Source organism: Sturnus vulgaris, chromosome 2, assembly GCF_052056855.1.
Source record: "Sturnus vulgaris isolate bStuVul1 chromosome 2, bStuVul1.hap1, whole genome shotgun sequence".
In the NCBI taxonomy this organism is placed as follows: Eukaryota; Metazoa; Chordata; class Aves; order Passeriformes; family Sturnidae; genus Sturnus; species Sturnus vulgaris.
In genome coordinates this window covers 39,019,146-39,044,044 of record NC_142244.1, presented here as the reverse complement: position 1 = coordinate 39,044,044, position 24,899 = coordinate 39,019,146, and the positions used below count along the sequence as shown (strand labels likewise).

General features: G+C 37.6%; 1 long non-coding RNA gene across 2 annotated transcripts in view; it reads right to left on the bottom strand.

The window, feature by feature from the left end:
- LOC148224729 (uncharacterized) overlaps positions 1-24,899 on the bottom strand; it is a 157,979-nt gene that overhangs the window by 3,635 nt on the left and 129,445 nt on the right. The window contains exon 1 of one of the 2 annotated variants that reach the window (XR_015801315.1): positions 15,539-15,602. The exons of the other annotated variant lie outside the window; for it this stretch is intronic. This is a non-coding gene — a long non-coding RNA (uncharacterized LOC148224729). Of the gene's footprint in view, positions 1-15,538; positions 15,603-24,899 lie in introns of those variants that run through there. 2 annotated transcript variants of the gene reach the window in all.

The window sequence follows — 24,899 nt, the reverse complement described above, 5'->3', positions numbered from 1 at the left end:
AAAACATCCATGGGGCTTTATAAAAAAAGAGAAAAAGCACAGGATGTTGTGTCTCCCATTCCTGGCCTGCTGCAATAACCAACGTGGTACAAATGCACATGGCCAAAGGTTTCCTGTTTCCTAATAAACCCTGAACTGTTTGGTGAAGGGTGAAAGCTTCATCAGAGCTTTTACGAGCCTTATACCTCAGGTCAAGGATCCCATGGCCTGGTGATCTGGGGATTGTTGTGGAAGTACAGCTAAGAATCAAGCTTAAGATTTAGAGGTGCAAGGTCTATAAAATCTATAAAATATCCTCTGTGGTTTTATAAGTGCTGTCTCTTTTCATTTTTATATATTGCCTCAGCGTGTTCACGTGTCACAAGTAAACTTTGTGAATAGAAATGAGCTAGCTGCAATCTGCATTTCTGTAAAACCAAGTTTGATTTAAGAGATACAAAAACTCTAAGTACATCTGGATGCACATTGGTCCTCTGCTCTGAAAACAATAAAAGCATTTGTGATGTAATCTACCATCTAAGAAAGAAATTAAGAGGGACAATAAAAGTTTAAAAATGCGAGCAGGGAGAAATTAATTTCAAAATATTTCTTGAGTATTAATAAAGGTATAAGGGATAATCTTGCTTAGTGGAGATTCATAAAAAGATACTCTTATTAAGTAAATAATTGGAAAGCAGAACATGTACATATGTCAAATGGATGGAGCTATCACCAAGAACATGGTGGAGCAATGTGTTGAGATGATTAAAGAAAAAGCACGAAATATATGGAAAAAGCATGGAAATAATATTATGAATTTTTTTAAAAATTACGAAGACAACATTTCAAATTCACAAGGGAAACAAGCAGTTATTGTAGCTCTTCTTATGACTCCTTGAGCAAATCTGCATCAGCAAAACCAAACAATCCCAGGCAGATGATATTGATAAGAGGGGAAATCATTGTGCCATGCATTTGTGCAGATGACACCAAAAATCATAGACATTTAAACCATGTCTCAGATTTGTATATGCTCCTTGTCCACAGAATAGGTACATGCAGTATATCTGCTTCCAAGAACTCAAATGAAAACGGAATGAATTCTGGAACTACAGGAGTTTCCTGCAGGGCCCCCTGAGCTGTCAGTGGGGGTGTTACTGTTATACAAGGGAGACACAGGAAATACAAAATCAACAACAATGCTTTTCAAGCATTCAAAGGTCATGAGGAAAGAATGTCCCCAAATACAAGCCTGTTGGTTTTCTAAAAATATATATATATATATATGTAGATCCTTCTTTTCTGATTTCTGAACCCAGAAGGCATATAATTTTTTTCTTCCAGCTTTTCTCATGAAACAAAATCTGGAATATTTTTTTTCTAAAAAAGGGCAATTAAAATTCCCACAGTCCCATATGATTCCAGAAACTGGAGGCCCAGCAAAAGCATTGCCACTAACTTGTGTTAATTAGTGGCTTTCAGTGACTGTCCAAATTCACCTCTCCAACTGCCATTTCTGAAAATATTTGCTTTAGTACAACATACAGTACTATACATGCATACATATATATAATATTTACAGAATAATACTCTGTATACATAGTATGCATGTATGGTATTATCTGTATAGCTTGCTTAATACAAATATAGCCAATTGTATGCAACTGTGGTTGTAGGGATGCTAAATCTCCTAAGAGAAAGTTCCTGCCAGAAAACCTTCTCCTCTGTGGTCTCATCTCCATGGGTCAAGGTTCCTGCCAGGACCCAGCTCTGGCCCTAGCTTTCCACAGGCTGCAGCTTCTTTCAGAGCATACCTTCTGCTCTGGGATCCTCCAGGGGCTCCACCATGGACCCCCATGGGCTGCAGGGGCACAGCTGCCTCACCATGGGCTGCACCAGGAGCTGCATGGGAATCTCAGCTCTGGTACCTCGAGCACCTCCTGTCCCTCCTTCTGCACTGACCTTAGGTCTGCAGGGCTGTTCCTGTCCCATATTCTCACTCTTCTGTCCCAGCTGCTGTGCAGTATTTTATCCCTTTCCTCAAATATCTTATTACAGAGGCGTCACCAACATCATTGATGTTTTGGCAGTGTCCACCTTGGAGCCAGCTGGAACTGTGTATGTGTGTGACATGGGGGCAGTGTGTGGTGTCTTCTCATAAAAGACAGTCCCCTCAGACGGACCTATAAAGTCAGAAAACTAGGACAGATCCAGAAAATGGAAAGCAGATGGCTCAGTAGAAGGTAGTGCTTTACATCATAACTCAGCAGATTAAAATGACTTCATAAAATGTAGGAAAGGACAGTTCATTTTAGTCTCGTGGGAAGTACCAATCTTGGCATGCTGCAAAAGAGTGATTCTTTCCTATTTCTTGGTGACTGTTATACAAAAGCTATAGGGTGAAGATCAATGAAAATCACCCTCTTAGATTAGGTCTCAAGCATATCTTTCTTTCCTTGGTAAAGAAGATAGAAATACCAAGGGGAAAGATTCAGCAGCTGAGCTGCTGAAGTGTACCCATCATTCAGCACATGGACCAATTCTGTAGGAATTACCCTGTAAAGCATTTAAATATTCATCTCCCAGAGGCCACACGTCAAACCAGTAGCTGAATTGCTTTTTCGCACCTTTTCTTGTGCCCGTTTTTTGCAGTGACATATAGGGCACCAGTGAATGACTGGCCTCAAAGAAATCTTCACTAAAACCTCAGATGTTCTGGCAGCCACAGAAATCATTGCCATTGATTGAGTCATTAGGCTGTCTAAGATTTCAGTCACTAATAACAAATTTTCTCATTTTCTTGTAACAATGACAACAAAAATAAGTTTTAACAAAGCAAGAATCTCAGGGCAGCAAGGCTGTATAAGAGCCAGAGAAGACTTTATGTGCATTCAGAGACCAGAAAAACTAGAGGGAGGGGCATCTACTGAAGAACCACAAGCAGCTTTAGATGTTCTTGAGATAAGAATGGTTGGTAGCTGAGGCAATGTCAAAGACTTGTACTGTTCTTGCTCTCCTTCTGCTGCTTTTTTGATGGTTAGTAAGAATAGGGCACTGGACCCTTAGTCTGAGCCCTGATGGACCCTTTTTATGTTATGCAGTAAGTGAAATGAAGACAGCTGAAATTTTTTGGTGTTGGGGAGATAACAAGCCTTCAACCAATAGGAATCCAGGGTAATTGGGCAACTAATTTTTTTTTGCCTGCAGAGATCATGCAGTACTGTGTGTTAGGAATATAGTTCTCCAGTAACCCTTTGGAGCCATGCAATTTAACAATCTGAGTATTTATATTTTAATTCTTAGCATGATGTAAAATGCCCCTATGAATAACGTGGTGGGTTGACACTGGCTGGCTGCCAGGTGCCCACCAAGCCACTCTATCACTCCCCTTCTCACCTGGATGAGGTGGGGGAGAAAACAGGATAGAAAAGCTCATTGTTCAGGATAAGGACAGGAGCATGACCCAGAAGTTACTGTCACAGGCAAAACAGACTTGACTTGGGGAAGTTAATTAAATTTATTGCCATTTAATAACAAAGTAGAATAGCAAGAAGTCAGAACAAATCATAAAACACTTTCTGCCCACCTCTCTCTTCTTCCCAGGCTCACGTTCACTTTATTTTTTTTACTTCTTTCTCTCAAGTAGTGCAGGGGGATGGGGAATGGGATTTGCAATCAGTTCATAGCACTTCATGTCTGCCATTCCCAACTCTTCCAATGATGCCAACATCTACTCTGAACTTGTTTTCTTTTCTGCCTTTGGACTGTGGAAAACCAGAAAGACATCCCAAGAGAAGGATACATTTTTTTGGTATCTGTCTTAGGAAGCCAGGAACAGTCTTTGGATATGATTTGACACTGGATGTGGCAGAAATACACATGACCAGCACAAATAGCTGGCTGACCTTTAGGCAAAACTTTGGGTGAGATGCATTATCAAGCATTCTAGCAAGTCTGCCTACAATAAATAAAACTTAAACCAAGAAAAGTTTAATTGAAAAAAAGTAAGGAGTAAACCATAAATACAGAAAATTAGATAACATATAAAAGTTCTCTTTCTTCTAATAATCTTAGGTTAACAGTAACTCCTGTAAGGACATTTTAAGTTTTTATATATATTTAATATTTTGAGAGAATATCTTGGTTTTCACCAGGAACGATAGCTTTTCTGAAGCAGAAGAATTTAGATTTCTCTTTTCTTGTTCATATATTCTTAGTTTCCTTTAGTATTTGAAATTATTTGTCTTGCATCTTCTTTAATGCCCTCTTACAAGACAAAGTGAGACATAAGTTTATGGTGGTTGTTTTTTATTAGGAGTCAATTATTTTTTTTCTTGGCTCTACCTTACCTTCCTCTATTTTATCTTTTGTCAAAACAGTAACAGATAATGGAGATGATTCTTTTCCTTTCCAACATAGATTTTACCCAATTTCAGCCAGTATTCATGCTTCAACAAGTCATTCGAGTCATTTGGTAGAAGACATATTGCCATTTCTAAATGACTTATAAGCATGTTAATCTTTTCATAACTCATTTATGACATTTCAGCTAGTTAATCTACAATAAAGCATTCTATAAACCAACAAATTGATATAAGTTTTGCCTTTGTTGAGTTCTATTTTTCTCCATCTTTGTCTCAATGGTTGTCCCGTTTGTGATCTGTATAGTTTTGACAGTTTGTGGTTGACCCCATTACACTGATCTAATTGATGACCACTTGAATTTTGATGACAAAGTAGCTGTATTAATCATGTAACACACCTGACTTCTTTTACCACATTAGCCCTCTGGAAAATCCTTTAGCAAATTATATCCACATGTTAAGCTCCTCTGAACAATCAGTCCTGCTAAAGCCTTAGTCCCAAAATCCATTTCTTTTCTTTAGAAATCAGTCTCTTAATTTCTAGCAACTTAGCCTTTTTTCCACCATGTTATAACTAAATGATATGAACATTTCATGCACAAAGAACAGTCATTTTAATACAGGCAAGTGGAATTGACACAGAAGCTGTCAAATTATTTGAAATATAAGTACATAACAGCAGCTTGCAATCTTGAAAAACTTCACTGTTCTTTTTCCTATGTGTGGAAAATGACTTGGAGTATTTAAGGCCATCTCTTCTTTGTGGCTTCTGCAGTGCTCAGAGTTCTCCCTGACTGGAAGTCCTAGAAATAAACTCATTAAGGAGAGATTTAGAAAGAACTGGGTTATAACTAGTGAAAACGACACTTCTCACTTCACCAGTCAGATGTTAAGTGAATTAGAAAGAAATGGCAAAAGTATGGATTTCTTTAGGGCAATTTTAAGAATTCAATTACAATGGAGTTTCAAAGCTCACAAATCTGCTAATCCTTCACAGGCCTAAAGGTTGCTATTGCCCAAATACAAGAGTATTACTCAGCAGGTGAACCAACAGGCTGCTTAGGTGGGATAAAATCTCTATTATTATTTATCTTTAGAGAATGAAGGTAGCCCTAAAAGATATTAATCAAAAGTTACAGGTCTTGTCTCAACAGAGCTGTGGTATATTTACAGACTGCACTTAAGTATGAGGCCACAAAAGTGTGATAGCAGTTACCTTACACGTCTACTTTATTGCTGGATTTTATTTCAATTATAAGTGGCCTTAATATTTATCACTCTGTATTGCTGGTCTCATTATGGAGCTACTCTTACAGGGGCATTTAAAATAACAGGAATAATCCAGTATGTTAAAATATTTTTTGAGACTTCATAGAGGAAATTTTTATGCAGGTACTGCAGATAGTTCTCTGAAATTATTTAGTTTTATTATTCCACCTACCCTAATCATAAAAATTGCATTAAAATGTTAGATCAGGATATTTTCTTTTAATGAAATATCTTGTATGCATATGTGTTGTGTGCAGTGAATCAGAAGATTATGAAATGTGTTTCATAAAGTACTTGTGCACCTAGGCAAGTGAACAATTTAACCTACTGCTGCAAAATACAGTGGTTTTCTCAGTTAGTCATACTGATGGATAAGCATCTCTATACAAAGCACACAAAAAAGAAATGCTGACTCTGTAAGTGATCTACCACACTACATTGAAATTCTGACTTTAACTCCCACTGTGCCTCAGCAGCAAGAAACATAGTGGGATTTTTTAAAAGACATTCTCATGGCATTCATCACATTGATTACTTCATAAGGTTTTCCCTTCTGCCCTCACTAAACTGTAAAGGATGCTGCTGCCTCATTGCCTGCCCTTGGGGCTCAATCCACCCACACGGCTTGCAATGTCTGGATCCCACCTGGTCACGGAATCAATCACAGAATCGTAGAACAATTTGGGTTGGAAGGAGCATTAAAGATCATCTATGTCCAAAGACCCCACCAGAGCAGGTTGTTCAGAGCCAAATCCAACCTGTCCTTGAACACTTCCAGGGACGGAGAGTCCACAACCTCTGTGGTCAACAAAGAGCAACCTGAAAGAGAAATCTCTTTATATGACAGAGTAGCACGCAAAAGTCTGTTTAGATGAAGTGTCAGAGAAATCTCTTTCCAGTTTCCCTCCTGAGAAGCCATAGTTTGACATCCAAGAGAAATTTTTCTAGGACACAACGCAGCATTGAAGTCAGTTGCATTCACCCCAGGTTTTAACAAGTGGAACATTTTCCATTTCACAATGCATTGAATATACTTCTCTCCTGTACTGCATTGCCTCTGAGCTGCAAGGGGAAGAGATGGAAACAGTACAATTGCCTGGAGATCTATCTAGGGTCTGTCACTGACCCAAGAATCTTCCTGGGAGCATATTATATTTGAATTTTCAGGGACAATAAACCTTCAAGAAAGAAATAAATTTCCTGAGGAGAAGGATAGACATCTAGATCAGCAGATAAACCTTACAATACAGTCATTGCAACCAGAAGAGAGAACCAAGGCTTGCCAAGGGGCCTCGTCCCTGACATATTATGGCCAACTTCCTTTTAACACAGAAAAAGCCAAATCTTCCACTGCTTTCTCAGTGTGGCTCCATTTGCCTAATCATACATTACTTAATTGAAAAACAAATGCTCAGTAGTTCTGCACTTGCAGACTTCCACCCTGTGTGCTGTCCTCCACCTGGTCATGTTTCTTTGTGTATGTTTATTCTTACCAAGAATGGACGTTTTGGCTGATATTAACAGAAGAAGGTGTGCTGTTTCCTCTGTAGCATTTATTTTGCTTTCCTTATCTTAGGCAGGAAAGCAAAGGAGGCTAGAGTGCAAGAAACCATTCCAGCCTAAAAAGCTTTAGCTCATGGGTAATGCTGGAATTAAAAGATTAAAACACTTGTTTCAAGTGCTAAGTAGTCATGTTCTCTTATTAATGTCACACTCTACTAAGCATTATGCCATAGTTTGTAATGCGTGGATTCATCCCACACATCCTGTGCAGAAAAGTGCTTTGGGCTTGTGTTTAAATTTGAGTGCTTTCCTAAATCAAGATTCCAGGAATTATACTCTCTTTCATTTCCTCCTCTCATTCCCCCCAAACCCAGTACTCAGTGGCCTCAAATGTGTTTTCTTTGAAAGCCACACTTTAAAACTCAGTGATTTTATGAAGACCCAGAGCAGACACTTAATCTGGAGACATCCCCAGACACCACATGCCCCAACGCTTCATTGAGTCAGACCTACTGGGCCTTCAAGGGACTCTGCACTTGCTGTTTCTGCTGAGACATTTCTGTGCGTTCCTGCAGAGGCATTTTTAACATCCATCTAAGTTGCCTGTAGTGCTTTGCTGGATCTGTAACAGACTCTCAGAGACAAACATTTATCACTCCTGCATTACCATACTCTGTTCTTGCTGTACTGTGGGGAAGAGCCTTACTTAGCACATTAATAATGCAAGGAACAATTAAAGAATCCTACTTTTAATGAGATGGTACTTCTCCCATCAGTTTTAAGCAATGAATATTGCAAGCTCCCTTTTCAAGCAGGTTAGACTAGTACTCACAACTCTCTGCTGTCAAGGATAGAAGCTCCTGCTGAAATGTGCTGAGCTCCTGACACTTGCAGGATCTGCTCTGAGCCTGAGCGTTGGGTGGCTGTCACATCTAATTAATGTCAATCCAGGCCAGGGATCCTACCTCTAAGTCATGGTCCTTGACCAGATAGTGCTGTTCTAACTAGAACACAGGGAGTGTAACTCATTGAACATGCTAAATATAGAATGTGTCAATTTATGAAGGGGCAGAGAGAGATAGACAAATTTCCATTTTAAAATGTTTAATTTTTTTCCCATGGAAACCAATGTATGTGAAATGATTTAAATGTTGGGGATTTTAGGGGAAAATATTTGTGAAAGTAGTATAGATCTTGGGGGAAGAAAACCTTCATCATATGAGGATATGTTCATCTCTGACAAAATATAAAACCAAAACAGGCACCAGAGATTATACAGCATTAATTGCTGCACTAATCAAGTGAGCCAGCAGTGTGTAACAACTTATCGCTGTTCATTTTAGAGTTAGATATTGCAATTGTTCAAGAGACTGAAATAAAGCATCCTTCAGCTTTGTAAGCAAAAGGAGGGTTGTGAAGCTATGATTTTTAGAACTGAATTGATCTAGCTAGATCGCATATGCTCCTGCTGAATCAAAATAACACAGGAACAAGGTTCAGTCCCGAACATCAGTGTTGAGGGAAAACCTAATTCCTACTACCTAAGCATACTCAATCCCTTTTCTAATCAAGTTGTCTATTCAAATTTTTATTTGCAACCTGTGTATAGGTTATATATATATGTGTAAAATGCTTTATAGTCTTTCAGTTTGGATAATATTGCAGAGAACGAACAGAATATTATGAATAAAGTTACTTCTTTTACTGATAACTTTTGAAAGTTATAGTAGAACAGGGTTCTTTGCTAATAATCTCTATGAAAGTTGTATGACATTGCTCAAAGTATGGATGGAGATCTCAGACTGTGCACGTCTATGAAATTCTGAAGGGAGTGACAACAAGAAAGTAATTGCCCCAACATTGTTCAAAGAAAATGTTTTCATTGTGTCAAGGCTTGGATTGTTACTTGGAATAATTTAGGTGGGAAGTGACCTTTTTATCCCATTTAGTACACCTGTCTCCTCAAAGTAGGTCTGATTTCAAACTTAGGGGAGGATTCTCAGGGTATTTATTGGCCAAATTTTGAAAATCTTTAAGAATGACAGTTCCACCACCTAACTTGGAAATTTTTCTTGTTAGAAATCTGGAAGCTGTGTTTCTTGCTGCTTGTCTTTGATTGTGCACCTTGGAGAAAGGTCTTGTGCCATTTTCACTACCTCCCTTAAGACCATTTAGGATACATTCAGGGTGTCATCTCCTGAACTATTCTGCAGAGATGCTGACACACCTTTGTGACCAGTTCAGGCAGCAAATTTAACTCAACTTTCCAGAAGCAAACTAAGAACAGAAACGAATATCTCATTGCAGGGAAATAGGATTTTAAAAGCAATGGTCTCTCTAATCAAGCAGAAAATAGTTATCTCATCTTGATTCAAACATGAAGTGAAAACAATTAGGGATGTCTGTCACTGTTAAATGCAATAAAAAATGCCTTCACTTTAGACAGCATCACATAAGATGATAACTGTTAAATTGGTTAAAGTTAAATGTACTTTCATTTGCCAGTATTCTCAAGTCCAAATGGGAATGCATCTAAACCCAGACTTGTGAACTTCATTTCCACAGGAAAATTCCCTCAAGTGGAGGATGTCTGTAACTAAAATGGTAATTTTCTTCTGCAAATTCACCATAATAAAGCAATTATTTTGCTCATATATTAAACTTGTTATAATCTGTGGATGGTAAAATCCAAGAAGTTCTCACATTCATTTTATACTGTGGGACCTAGAGCTGGATGCAACACTCCAAGTGGGGTTTCCCTAGAGGAGAGGGGAAGAGTCAGCTCTGCTGATCTCCCTTCTTTTGATGCAGCCCAGAACACAATTGGCTTTACAGGCTGCAAGAGCATACTGATAAATTGTGGATGCTAGTGAGAGACAGGGAAAACAGCAGTTTGAGTTTTCCCGAGCTACTCAGAGGAAAACAGAAGGGAAAGAATTAATAACAAAGTTTAGCACCTGGTGTTGTGGACAGGAGGAGCGCATGAGGAACGTGATGTTTTGGTAAAAGCATGTTTACAAGAGGTGTTGCCTTCCTTGGACCAATGAGCTTATTCTATCCTTAGTTCAGCAATCCAGTCTATAAAAATGTGCCTACTCCTGCAATAAATCACTTCTGCTTTCTGGATGAAGCCTGTGCTGCTGTATATTTTGCCTCTTCCTAGCCTTACAGTGACACTGAATCATGTTTTCCTTTTGGTCCACCAACTCCTCCAAGTCTTTCTACCCAGGACTAATCTTGACCTACCCTGTGCTCAGACCATACTTGAGCTTAATTTACTATGTACGCATGGAATTTAATTTGTGATATCCCTCATGCCTTCTATTTGATAGGTGTGTGTTTGAGTTGGGGGATTTTGGGGTTGTTTTTTTTTTTGGTTTTTTTGCCTTGTTTCTTGGTTTGGGATCTCATTTATTTGGCTTTGGGTTTTGTTGTTGGTTTTCATGTGTTTTTCTGGGAGAACATATGCATACCTACTCTCCAACACCACAGTCTTTTGTACTGAAGTCCTTTGAGTTCAACTTCCTGCATCTTGGGCCAGTGAGCTTTCCTGTGACTTCTGTGTTGGTAAAGAGGTTCACTAATGATATGGCAAAGAGGGCGAGCAAGGAAATGTAATACCATAGGAGAAAAATGTGTGAGGAGATAAGACCCACAAAACTTGAAGAGTTTTACAGCTCTTGTATGACACCCAGACAATTCTACTTGCAGATTAGCCACTGCTAATCCCTTCAGGCTTAGTCACTTTTAGGGACTTCAGACAGGTTAAATTGCTATTACTAACAGTTCAGAGCACACTACAACAGAAATAAAAAATAGAGTGCTGCAAAATCTTCATTTGTTTGATTCCAGAGGTGCTATTAAGCAGCTGTCAAGTATTATCATCAAGGGCATAACATTCAGAAAGTATTTAGAACCTGTATATATTATGTATGTGCACATACCTAAATATGTATAGCAGTTTTATGCTTTGGGATAATATTATAAGTAACGTATTCTCTCTAAATTAGCTTTAGTATTTCTTCTTTTAACCTTGGCTATATGATTTTTCCCATAAGCTTTTGACCCTGATGATTTTCTGAAGGACTCTATGCCTGAAAAAGCTAAACTTGATTTTCACACTAAATTGTATGGTGACTGTGGGGTTTATTGGACACCTATTGAGGCATATTAATGGTGGTCTATTCTGGTGCAGTAATGTCACCATTATTTTTTGTCATTCTCATCTCTATAGATTTCTATATAATATGCTCATAAAACTCGAGCAGCAATCTGAAATTTCTATATTTCCTGTTCCTTTTAAAGGTTACCTAGAAACATCTGCAGCACAATAACAGTAAACTATCACACACCTAAGAATACTTGCTGTAAACTGCTCCATTGTGCCAATTAAATGCAGTATGAACTCTACACAGGGGAGCACTTTATTGCTTCATTATTGCTTTTATATAATTTTAAATCCTGTTCACTGCAGCAACAAACATCCAAGCAAATATTTAAAAAGCTAAATAGGGAAATGTAGAACAAGTTAATCTGCTACTGGAAACTTTAATGTGTGCAACTCCACATATGGCATATCTGTGTTCAGGGGGCAATAAAATATTTTCAAAGGCACCAAGAAAATGGCATATTTGCCTTTTTAATACATGCAATTAAACATAATGGGAAGGGATCTAACTGGTTGAGTGGACTGAATAGATAGCAACATGTGCTAGTGCTACAAATATTGCAGTGATAGTTTGGAGAAACATAAAACTAGAAAGGTCCAATTCACTGTAAAAAAAACATGGCTGTGTGGGAGCATAAGGGATTACCTGTTGAATAAAGAATTTTTCTAGCAACGTAATTCATCAACCACAGCAGGTTGAAACTTCCTGTCAAAAATTGCCTTTGGTGCAATTAAGATTTGAGCAAAAGTAGATGTTTTGAAGTTCTTTCCTTTAAAAGTCTCCAGCTGTCTGAGTTTGGAGAGTCAGAGCCCTTGAGCTGCTATTGAAAAGCCAGTGAGGTGGGACAGCTGATGTTCTTCTTGTGTGATTAATGACAAAACTGGATGGCTCAAACAGCAGGTGCCTCAGAACTGTAGAGATGATGACAATTTATTTTCATTAAAATGTTGTCTCTGCTCTTTATGTTATTTTATCATAGGGTTTTTTTTTGTCAAAGCCTTCCAGTTTTCAGTCTGCATGGTCACAGAATCAAAGAAGGGTTTGGTTTGGAAAGTACCTTAAAGACCATGTAGTTACAACCCCCCTGCCATGGGCAGGGACACTTTCCACTAAACCAGGTTACTCAGGACCCCATCCAATCTGACCTTGAACACTTCCAGGATTGGGACATCCACAACTTCTCTGGGGAACCTGTTCCAATGCCTCACCACCTTCACAGTAAATAATTTCTTCCTTAGATCTAACCTAAATTTTCCTTCTTTCAGTTTGAACCCATTACTCCTGTTCCCTATCACTACAGTTCCTGATGAAATGTTCCTCTCTGGCTTCTTTATAGGGCCATTAAATGTCCTGTCATGCCCTAGTACAAACAGCAACCAAGGAAGACATAATTTAATATGAAGCCATAAAATGCTGCAAAGAACTATTTCTGTTTCTGGAGTAATTTATGCACAAAGGGTTCTGCACTTTTAAACTAATTTTCTTTTTTTAAGATTATACTATATCTACATCAGATCCTCCAGCATGGTGTTTCCTCTGAATTGTTCTGTTCTGGGTAAGTTTAGTCCATCTGACAAGCCACAATTTGAAGAAATTATTGCCTATCCTTGAAAGCAAGACTGTGCCAATACTCCATCAGATTTTCCAAATTTCCCTAGCAACCCTGTGAAACAGATGAAATTCTGGTCCAAGAGGGAAAAGTGAGTGGAAAAATGCAATGAGGATATTAATGATACACGGTGGAATGTAACCAACTTGGCTCTCTCTGTGTAACCCCTGTAGGCTTTCTGCTTTGATATAAAAGTAATTAATACAGAAATGCAAAAAGCCACTTCCTGGCAAGAACATCTATTTTCGATTTCAGAATGCAGTGGCCACTTGAGGGCAATTCCAAAGTATATGTGAAGTAACACCTAATGAACTTAGCTAAGTTTCTGGTGATGACAAGGGCATAATATCACTTACCATCATGAAATACCACATAATCTCATCAATTTACATTTCAATGTGTTTATGGTACACGTTTCTTGCTCACCTAAACAAGGTCCCTATGTATCTATTCATCACTAGCTACTGCAACCACCTTTTAGGGAGTTAGTTAAAAAGACTTGTAGAAAAATTATGATATTAAGATCCCAAAGGGTTTTGAAAGAGAGAGGTGAAGATACGATCAAAGGATACACCAAGAAATCAAGAGGTCTTAATTAGATGTCAAAAATAACACTTAATTTTGGCTTAGGGTAGGAAGGAAAAGGAAGAGAAGCAGCAATGAACTTGTCTTGTTGTACCAGAGCCCAGAGCTTAGAAACACAGATTCAGCCGCATATTTCTGTTTACCAAGCAGGTAGAATATGGCTCATATGATATCTTTTCAAGGTGAACCACTGAAGGGTTGCAAGAGAAACATCAAGATAGAAATGTACTTGGTACAGTAACTCAGAATTGAGACAGTAGGAGGTTCTTGCTCCTGAGCTAGTGTTTACTCACCTGAGCAGACTCTCAATCCTCCTGCTCCCAGGTGTAACCTACTTTTGGATTTCCCTTTCCGGATTTACAGATATAAGGAAGAAATTCTTTACTATAATGGTGGTGAAGCACTGGAACTAACTGCCCAGAGAATTTGTGCGTTCCCTATTATTGGAGGTGTTCAAAATCAGGCTGGATGGGGCTCTGAGCAACCTGGTCTAGTAAAAAACGTCCTTGTCCACGAGAGGGGGGTTGGAACTAGATGGTCTTTAAGGTCCTTTCCAACCCAAAGCATTCTATTACATGATTCTATGATATTTTCAAATCATTTAATGTGTCACAGTGAATGGCACCACTTCATTTTTTTCATTTGTAAAAGACTATTATCTTTGAATATTTACTGCAGTCCCCCATGGTCTCAGAGGAACAAAAAAGAAGCAGTCTCATTATTTTGCTGCCAGTATCTGCCCAAGAAAAGTTTAAACACTCGTTCTGTATGATGTGATTATAATTGAGCTGAATTAGATTTTAACCTCTGAAGAAAACCAGAAAAATGTAATTGAAGCCAATAGTTAATTTGCATTTTACTGTGTGATAGAGGTCAGGACCTACCTCGGGTCACTTCTTTAGTACTGGTTTACCAAGTGCAAAATCTGCAATCGGAACACACGTTTTTAAAATAATGGTTTTACCCTACCTGGTTGGCCAGTTTGTCTGCAGGGTATAAATGGGGGGGTTCAGATCTGTGCCCCACAAATGAATTTCAGTTATTTGTGTATTGAAACTCTCTCAATACTCTGATAGTAGCTCCACTCACATAAAACAAGCACATATCCAAGTAATTATACATATATAATGTTAGGTCTCTGTTTCCAATTTACTACATCCTGTGGCTAATTGCCTCAGTGCAGTCTGCCTATTAGTTTGACTCCCAGCTGCATTCAGGAAGCCAAGTGGGAATGCCTGCATAAGCCTTTGAAGTCCTTTACATTATCTGCTAATCTAAAAAGCTTATCAACACAACATTTGAGAGGAAGAAATGGAAACTTATGAAAAAAACATTAATCTTCTTGAAGTTTTATAAAGTGCTTTGACACAATAGGAGATGCTAAAGTGAGGCTTTGTCCCCAGTCCACTTCTCTCAATTCTGTCAGGATGCTCTGCCAACACTGAAACTCTAAAAAGCCTGCTGTTTCAAACCATTCCCTAGATACTGATGAAATTCAGTAGGAAGGAGCAACATTATGTTTTTGTTAACTTGTGCTGATCATCAACACCAATAAACTCTGGACTTGACTGGTTGAAGAGTTACAACTCTACTTGACATTTTGTGCCTCAGAGACATTGTCATCACACCATGTTAAAAGCAGGTTTCCCAGGAGGCTGGAAAAATTCTTGAGCTGTTTGAGCTGAAGGTGGAACATTTATTTTCTCTTTATTTATAGCAACAGTAAATGAGCAGAAAGATAGATATACTCACTGTGAAGCCCTAAATTTTAAACTTATTTCTGCTGATTATTCTCCTACAGTCTTGTTTTCCTCCAACAAAAACAAAAACATCTGCTTATGTACTCTATGGCCCAATGGTGAGTGTATATTTAACTAATAATGATATTGCACTTCAATAATATTAGATTTGGTTAGCTGAAGGCTATTGATTGCAGCATCCTCAGTAAATTCAAGAGCTGATTGGGGGCTAAGTCCCCATAGCTTTGATGAGGCTTGCAAAAAAGACCTTAGACCAAATCACAGCTTCCTGTGGCTCATAGGCTCAGAACACTGTCTTACCTTTCCTTAGATCTCAGGAAATGAGGAAGGATCTGAGCATTTGGAGAAACTTCTCCTCTGCCTTATAAGTAAGGAAAACAAAAAAAGGTTTTGTTAGGTTGGTAAGGACACAAAACAGCATTTCTACTTTTCATTGCTTCTTGTCACTGCTTCAACATTCTTTCTAGCTAAGTTTGCTTTCAAATACCATTCAGTTCTGTCAGTGTAATGTATCTCATGTTCTTACTGTTTTTTCCTTTCTCAAATCTATTGAGTCAGAAGCAAATCTTTCCATTATCTGCTGGGAAGACCTTAGTGTTGGTGTTTTAGTTTTCTTTCTAGTGTTTTTTTTTCAGTCATTTCTAGGCATTAGTCAGTCATATGTGAAGGAAGGTTCCTGGAGGAGGTAAAAAGTTAAATAAATAATTGTGATCTCTTGCAGATGTTTATTTTTCTTCTTTGTTGTTTGCTTTGAACAAATTATCCAAAGTTGTTTAAACTGGAAGTCTGTAATTATGCTTTGTCAATGGAAAAACAAATTGATTTTGGTCCTGGAGTAAGTGATTCACCTGCTAACACAAGAGTGTGAATAGGAAAAAAATATACTACAAAATTTCAAAATGTGTTCTTTCCATTCGTCACGAATTATTCCTTCCCAACACCTTTTTACTTCATTTTAAATCTCTGCCTTCTCTTTTCTTCATTTTTCACTCTTGGGTCATACCTCTACTTCACATGTTCACATTTTTACTTTTACATTTACTGTTGTTATCTCAAATGCAATAATATTATGTAGGTATGGGAAACAAGATTATCTTTCCAAGTTGTTTGTATTTACTTCCATCATGGATAGATGATGTGTGGATGGATGGACAGACAAACAGATACATGGACAGATATGTGGACCACTGCAGAATACACACTAATGTATCACTTTAAAAATCTTTTAGTTTTGCATATTAATATATGTCACATAAATATTCTGTTATACACAGAAATATGAAATTAAAATGAGAAAGAAGAAAAGTAGGTACAGTGAGGCAGAATAAGGCACTAGGCTAGAAATTAGAAACAAAGTGTGTTTCAATCTCCTTGAAGTATTCTCCTGGTGCAAAGAATCAACTTTTTTTGCTGAGCAGTGCCACTTGATGTGAGGGAATGGGGTGAAGCTATGCTTTTTGCAAGTGATAACTCGTAATTCCCTAGGCTCAGAAAAATGAAACAAGCAGCTCTGAAAAATCATTGGACCACAGGGCAATACTTTTGTGAATGGTTAAATAAACAGAGGACCTGTGGTATTCATAGCATCTGTTACTAGAAAGCTGAAAATAAGTAGTAGTTGGGGTGTGATTTCTTCCATCGCTAACTAATTTTTTGAAGGGACTGGCAAATTTTATTTGATATTACTCACAATTAAAGGACCACTTTAATTTGTCTTTCTCTGTCATGTAATTTATAGTGGTCAAGCAGAGGAAAAAAGAGTGGAGACTACAGGAATTACATATCCCATGTAGAGGGAAAACCAGTAGCAGGGGTGCAACTTAATCCTGATGTCTCCCAGATTGGGTGGAATAAGAGAACTGTCATTGGTAAGAAGCTTCATACAGAATGATATGAGATACAAAAAGTTCCAAGACCTAAAAAGTATTTCAGGTAAATGTTAAAATTATGCTATTGTCTCTGCAAGCTAGAAAGTTAGTGACACTTAGAAGGTTTTATTTTAAAGGTTGAAATAATGTGGACAGACTTATTCACATAGCATGTATATCATTCAGAAAAAGTGCATACCCACTATAATGCTTATGAAACTTATTTTTTGGGCTGTAATAGGAGCTCATTCAATTAGACAGTTATGACCTTTGGATTAAAAAAGCCACATCAAACACATACAAAAGTTCATTGATGACATTGGACTAGCTTAATAAGGACTTAGGGAGCTGCATTATGATTTCATCTGTTTCAACAGTAGTGAACCATTCAGCAGAAGATGCTTGTGAAGAAATCCTAATTATACAGCCTGGACAGTTCTTAAAACTTTCAGGATGAATGAGAATAGCAACGAGTTTCCATTCTAAAAGGAAAGGATTAAAAAGAAAATAATTAACAGAACCAGAGCCTTTCTAGGCTCTAAAAAAAGAGCTGCTTTATTTCCAGGGTTACTCTTCAAAACATGCTGTCTAAAGAATAGTCTTTTTAGAAAAAAGTTAGCATACTTTGACAGAAATAGCCAGAGATCTTCCAACAAGTTACAGCAGATGGCAGTTCAAAAGACAGAGGACATCTGTTTATGATTCATCCGACTTTGCAAAAGGCTATGAGAATTTGAGATAGCACTCTCAGTAGAGTTTTTATCCCTCATAGGTGAGAATGGAGTCTCCTCTATCTGGCAAAAGGTCTAACAGTGATGCCAATTTGCCAAGTAATCCTCATAAATACTCAAGAAGTTATCTTTGGCGATATGCAGGTCTTCAGGGAGAAGTTACAAGACGCGGATGTGTAATGCTTTCAGACAGAATGCTTTGCTCCTATAGACAAAATCTGCTTTCAGAATGTTTTTCCCTTTTCTTCTGTAAACGAACAATGAAGAGCCAGGAAGTCAGCTAGAAAAAGATTCTTTCACAAATGTTTCATTTGTGGTTATAGAAATTATGAAACAAACTATTGTTGGTGGAGTTGCAAAACTGCAGTGATTCGATGATAATGATTGTCTCAACTATTTTGCTTCTCCATTTGAAGCATCACTGACAGCTGAAAAATATAATTGGATATCATGCCAAAATAACTGTGATTTTGTTATGAAAGGATATCAAGAAATTTTCCACAATCAGCTATGATTTTATCTCTTGCCAGCTGGTCTCATGCATTTCAAAAATGGTACACTTGAACTCATTTACTAGAGCTAACTGTCTTCAATGTACATAGACAGGGTTGTGTAAGAAAATGAAGTTAAATAATAATGACAGAAAGTTTATTCTCAGAATTTCTCCACAGATGCGCTAATTAACTTCAGTAGATTTAAGACATGACCTCATAGAGACAGAGCAGCTGTCAGATGACCACACAGTTTTTAATGTAGACTGAATAATTGTGTTTCCAGAGTGTAGACAAAGCAAAGGCAGAGGTAGAGAGGATGTGACTGTTTTCTGGAGATACATAACAGCGGGGATAAAAAAGGATTATGCTATCTCATGGCTTACATATACTCATGGATTTTATTGGTTTATTTACCTATTTTCACAAATGTACAGTAGTCTAATTGATATAAAACATTTTGACTGCATTATTTTTAGTTTGTGCAGGAAATTAATATGTTTTTTGTAGATGTGACCAATGTAATGTGGATTTATAAAATGGCCTGTTATTTATGTTATTTATGACATGTAAGACACAAGAATTTGCAGATGTTTGTCACAAATAGAACAAGCAGATTTACTTTTTTTTAAATATGTAAACGACATGATAGCATGAAAATTGTAATAAACCAAAGTTTTTGAACCAGCAACTGAACTGCATCACTGAAATTGTCTATTCTAATCCCATCAAGTGACAAGCACTGTAGGTGCAGTGGTGCCATCACCATATTGTAGAATCATAGAACAGCCAAGGCTGGAAGGGACCTTGAAAGATCTTGTGGTACAACTTTTCATGGGAAAGAGAATCTGTATGAGATTATTTAGACTCTGTCCAATGGCAGCTCAAAACTTTCAGTGATGGAGACTCTACCACATTCCTGGGGATGGTTGTTCCCTTGGTCCAGTTAATGACTGTTCTTACTGCTAAAAGTGTCTTTCTTACACCAAGGTGAAACTGCTGGTGCGACTTCTACCCATTGTTCCTTGTCTTCTGCCTTGGGAAAACAGAACCTCCATCCTCTTTTTAGCTCCCCTTGGAGTACTGGAAACTGTGACAAGATCCTTCCTGATCCTTCTCCGGAGAGGAGAGACCCAACATCTTCAGTCTTTCCTCAAAGGGTAGTTCTTCAGACCTTTGATCCCTCTGTAGCTCTCTTCTAGACCTTCTCCAGTCTGTCTGTTTCTTTCTTGAATTGTGGGGCCCAGAAATGGAGACAACACTCCAGGTGTGGCCTGATAAATGCTGAGTAGAGTCAAATGATCATGTCTCTTCCCTTGCTTGAAACCAGATAAACAACATCCACTGCATTCCCCATATAAACACAAGGTGCTATTTTGGTGTAAACAAGGATCCAGGTAAGTCTGGCTTGATTTGTACTCAGCAAATCTCTCCTGTTTTTTTCCCAATAATCTGCTTCTTTTGGTAAGTAATACTTTCTGGAAGACTCATTCCAATACTTTCACAGGACTTTAAGTTGGGTTGATGGGGCAGTAGTTTCCTGGGTCCTCTTTTGGCCCCTTCTAGTAGAAGGGTATGACATATTTCATACTGATAATCCACCCCTGCTATGACAAACTACTTGCTAATGTTAACATAGTCTAAAGGTAGGAATCTTAATCTCATACTTAATCTTGCGAAATTCTGCTGCTGTCAAGCATAACTTAAACCAAAACCCAAGTCATAGTCAAGTTTATGTCACAACACTCTTAATTGTCATTTTTTTCAAATAAACAAACAAACAAAAGCAATAAAAAAGCCCCAAGTCTTGTCTTGAAGACTTCCCTCAGAATTCCAGATGACAGAGGGATAGATGGTTGGATGGGGCTTTGAGAAACCTGGTCTAGTGGAAGGGGTCCCTGACAATGGCAGGGGTGGAACTGCATGATCTGGAAGGTCCCTTCCAACACAAACTATTCTCTGAGTGTTTGCTGTTGTTTTTCAACCCCAGGAAAATAAAAGATGGTCACATTCATTAGGCATGTCTGAGCTTACATCTGAAACAAAAGTAATACTTTACAAAGAAAGGTTTTATGGAAGGAATTCTATCTGAAATTTAAATTTCACAGTATAGTCATTTCTACTGAACACATATGGATATAAAATATATATATATACATAATTTACAAATTCACACAAATACATAGAACTACTTGTGAAACTGACCTGAAGATTTGTTTTGTTTTGTTTTTGTAGCTCAGTTCATGATTGCATATTGTACAGCATTAAAATCATTCCAACACAGACAGTTTAATGGAGCATTCCCATCATGCAGCTATCACAAGAATGAAAATAATTACACAGGACTGATATACCTTGTGTGAATTAGTACAAGCTGTTTATGAGTTAGATCACTATACACCTATGGAAAGATTATTTCTTTCTGTGTGCATTGACTAGCTCCTCACTTTTTAAAAAAGGGAATACATAATACTTTCTACTCAGCTTGTTTGAAGGAAAATAGAACGATTGTGCTGTTGTGAGCTTTGAATAACTTTACTGCTTCTGTTTCTCTGGCAATAAAATTATCTACTATAATAGACCATTATATAAAAACTTTTCTGACAAGTGCTTTTATGAAAATTGAGCAGTGGAAAATTTCTACGGGTTGCAGTTTCCCTTGGGAAGAAAAAATGATAGGAAATTCCTTTCAATCCTGTCAGCACAATAAAATGCAGCATTTCATATATACAAATAATGTGAAGAAATTACTGCAAAATGCAACTTGGATGTGTAGAAAATTGAGAGAATCAATCAGAAATGCTTCTATCTTGATGTTCCAAAATAAATGCAAGCAATAAACATTCCATTTTCAAATTAGTTCATGATAATAATGTATCTTTACTGAACTCACATAAGGAAATGAACGATTTGGTATAAACAGAGAGCAGTACAGAATGTGCAGTATCAGGATAAAACGTTCATAGGAATTCATACTAACTGGGAGGTATTTCATAGTGAGAATTGATACAAGAAACAATCTACATTAAATTGTGTTAAGAAGTGAACAACAGACAAAATTGAGGCTGATGGAACCTGTTATCCCATTCTTATTGAAATAACACACTTTTCTTCCATCCTAAGCCTCCTACGACATCTTTAACTCATTGCAACGTGGCTCAGAATCCCACTTAACATTCTAACAAATCCTTACATCACATTTGCTTGAAGATATGAAAAAACTGAATATAAAATACCAAAAGAAAGCACTTTTCATATATATATTTACACTTTTCTCTCTTCATTGGTCTGTAACACCAGGTTGCACCCAAATGCATTATATAAGGCACATTTTACCTATGTTATTTCTTTGTTCTCTTCATTACTCCTAAACTCGGTTTTGTCCAACTCCAGATATGATTTTTTTAAACTGATTATCACAGAGTAGTTTATAGTGTAAGGTCCACAGTGCCAGTTTTTGCCCCATTTCCTGCCTGCACTGCAGAGCCAAATTTCTCTGTACTGATTATTGTGTTAGAGTCATAAGTATCTCATTTTACCTAGAGCAACTGCTTGCTACTGCTATCTATATAAAGTTGTAGCTGTACCACACTAAGAAAAAAGAAAAAAAGTAATGGAATGACAGTCAGACACTGCATTTTAAACAGCACTTAATGCATTTATTAATGTGTTCATTCACATTAAAATTGCAGACTTCAGAAACCAAGTTCATTTATAAAGTTACAGTCATTACATTGAGGTTAGACAAGAGATAGGATGGATCTGACCTGTAGTTCACTAATTGCAAAAAAAACCTTTTTGTGAATATATGCATGTGCAAACACATAGAGCAAAATACCTGACAAAAGAAGTTAAATAGGTATTTGGGGTATTTGAACTAATTGAGAAAGGGAATATTTTGCAATGTACAATTCTCCTCATTCTGTAGTCTTATGGTCTAACAGTATCTTATGAAAAGACTTTGTGCCTGACAGTTCTTCCAATCACAGTAACATGCAGAGTTGATTTGGATCAGGAGAAAGAAAGCACCCTTATAGTCATAAGAAGAAGATAAAGCTGATATCTGCATCATCATCTGTTTACCATTCTTATTTTCTAAACAAATAACACTGGAAAATGCTTCTATCCATATTTTAAGGACCAAAGAGGAGTTGGCTTCTCGCTCCAGTCCTGAAGGAGAAGGCATGGTCAGTCTGCATGTGTCATGGGAAGGATTTGGTAAGGGAAACATGGAAGGAAGGATGAGTGTTTGAGGGAAGAGCAGGTGAGTATACTGGAGAGGCAGAGGTGTAGCATCTCTGCTGCCTTTATAGAGAAACTGGAAATTAGGTGGAAATAAGCTATAGTAAATTTGAATGGGACAAAAGGTGGGAGCAGAAATCATTGTAAAGCAGAAGAGAAGGAGGGTAAGCACTAGTAGGATCACAGTGGAAAATTAAAGGCTCTAGGACTAAGATAAGTCTCACTGTGGAGGCAAGGACATGACTTAAAAGAAGAGGGAAATATTGGAGTCGGTAAGTCAGGAGTCTCTCTGATTTCTTCAGAGAGAAATCAGAGTGCAGGGATTGAATTAAAGTCTTTGGATGGAATGAGTAAGTGAATAGATGGAGTGAATAAGAAAGTAAGTAAATGGAATAAGTTTTAAGTGCTTTTAGTGAGTAAAAGGTATTAGATGCCTGAGAAGTAGTACATGTTCTAGTGAAGGTTGAAAAACATATTAGTGTTTTCTTAGAGGCTCCAAGAACCTAGCTTCAGACATAATAGAGTTAGAGTTAAGAGTATTACTTACATTTTTCAGTTAGAACAAGATAGGCCATGAACGTAGTCTATACGTAGCCTGCTGTGCTAAGAAACCAGAATTCTAATAGGTTAAGAAGTGGTCCGAGTTTGTGTCTTAGCTAGTTGGAATGTTTCTATAAAAGAGCATTCATTAAGGAGAGCTGGTGCTCTATGCCATGGCTTTATGCCATGTGCATTTTGCAACTTGCATTTTGCCACTGCTTTTTAGGCCATTGCTTTGATGCCATTGCTTTGCTTTGTTTTTGCTTTTGAGACTGATGTACTTCTACAAGAAATAACTTTATAGCAACTATTACCTGCTTCACTTTTTAAAGAAGAACATAACCTGACAGTGTGGGTGCCCAAGAAGCACCCAGAGGTTTTTTCAAAACCTCACAGGGAAAAATCTTTATTTCCTCCCTGCAGACAAAAGAAAGCAATTGTGACTACCACAGGGTTGTTGCTTTTTTCCTGCCTTCACAAGACAGTAGAAAAATGCTTTCTTCTATTCAGAATGTTGAAAAGTGGAAATCACAACATGAAAGAGAAGAGTATATACAAGAAAATATGATGCTTACTTATAAGTTGTGTTGGAATGCCAAATCTTCATCTCTGTGAAATAGAAAAGAAGCCAGAAGATCCATGAGTAGGTTGGTATTGTCCTGCAACCACCACTAAGAAATAAATAGTTCTTTGTATGAAAACTACAGTCATGTCTTCCTTTGTGCAATCTGACTTCTTCAACGAACCAGTGCTGAGGAAAGTTTTCATTCTTTTGTTGAAGAAAAATAGTTAAAAAGGAAGGTTCACGATCCAAAATGGGCCAAGCTGCAGGGAATTAGTGGTTCTTATCTCTCTAACCTAAACATATCTGATAATAATAATCAATCTTGGGGGGAAAAAAAGGTTTTGAGAAATTAGAAAGAGTGCGTGCAAGACTGTGAAATATCTGAAATGCTCTGACTTTCACGGAATTACAGAATCACACAATAGCTGAGGCTGGAAGGGGTCTCTGGAGGTCATCTGCTCAAATCTCACTGCTCCAGCAGGGCCACCTGAAGCCCTGCCCAGGACTAAAATTATTTCCAATCACAACAGATATCAGCAGTGTTCAGGATGAAAGGGAACTCTAGTAAGGAAAGCAGAATATAATTCATGCTTTTTGCATTAAGCAAGGTGCATGATAACCTTCTACAATGACATGACTAGCTTGGTTGATAAGAGGGAAAGAGGGACATTTTTTATACAATATCTTGTTTGTTGGCTTCAATGAGAATTCTACTGCTTTACTTTGTAAAGGTTATTTGGAAAACTGGTGCACCATTTCTTGGTACACAGGTTTTTCTCATTGCAGGGCACAAAAGAGAATTAATAAGGACTGGCATCTTCCCAAAACAAAGTGTATTACCATTTTTCAATGTGAATTAAAGACATTTTATGAGTAAAATAATGATTTCAAGGGCTGAAGCTTTTGTTCCTGTGAATAGGCAATCTTGGGAAAGTAGTATGAAATGGATAATGGTGCTGTCTGATTTCTACAGAAGACAAATAAAATACCTAAAGAAAAGCTGGATGACTCATACAGCCTGCAGGTTTTTCTAAAGTAGCCTGAAGACAAAAAAGAGAGTTTAGTCACTATAGCCTCCCAGAGAAAGCAAAGATGTGAACATACAGGGTAAAGAAGAAAATACACACAGTACCAACTGTACCAAACATGCCAGGGAATTCAGCAATACCAGTTGATTGTTCTTTTTCCACAGAAATTCTTGGCTGAAGTTGCTGTCTGAAAAAA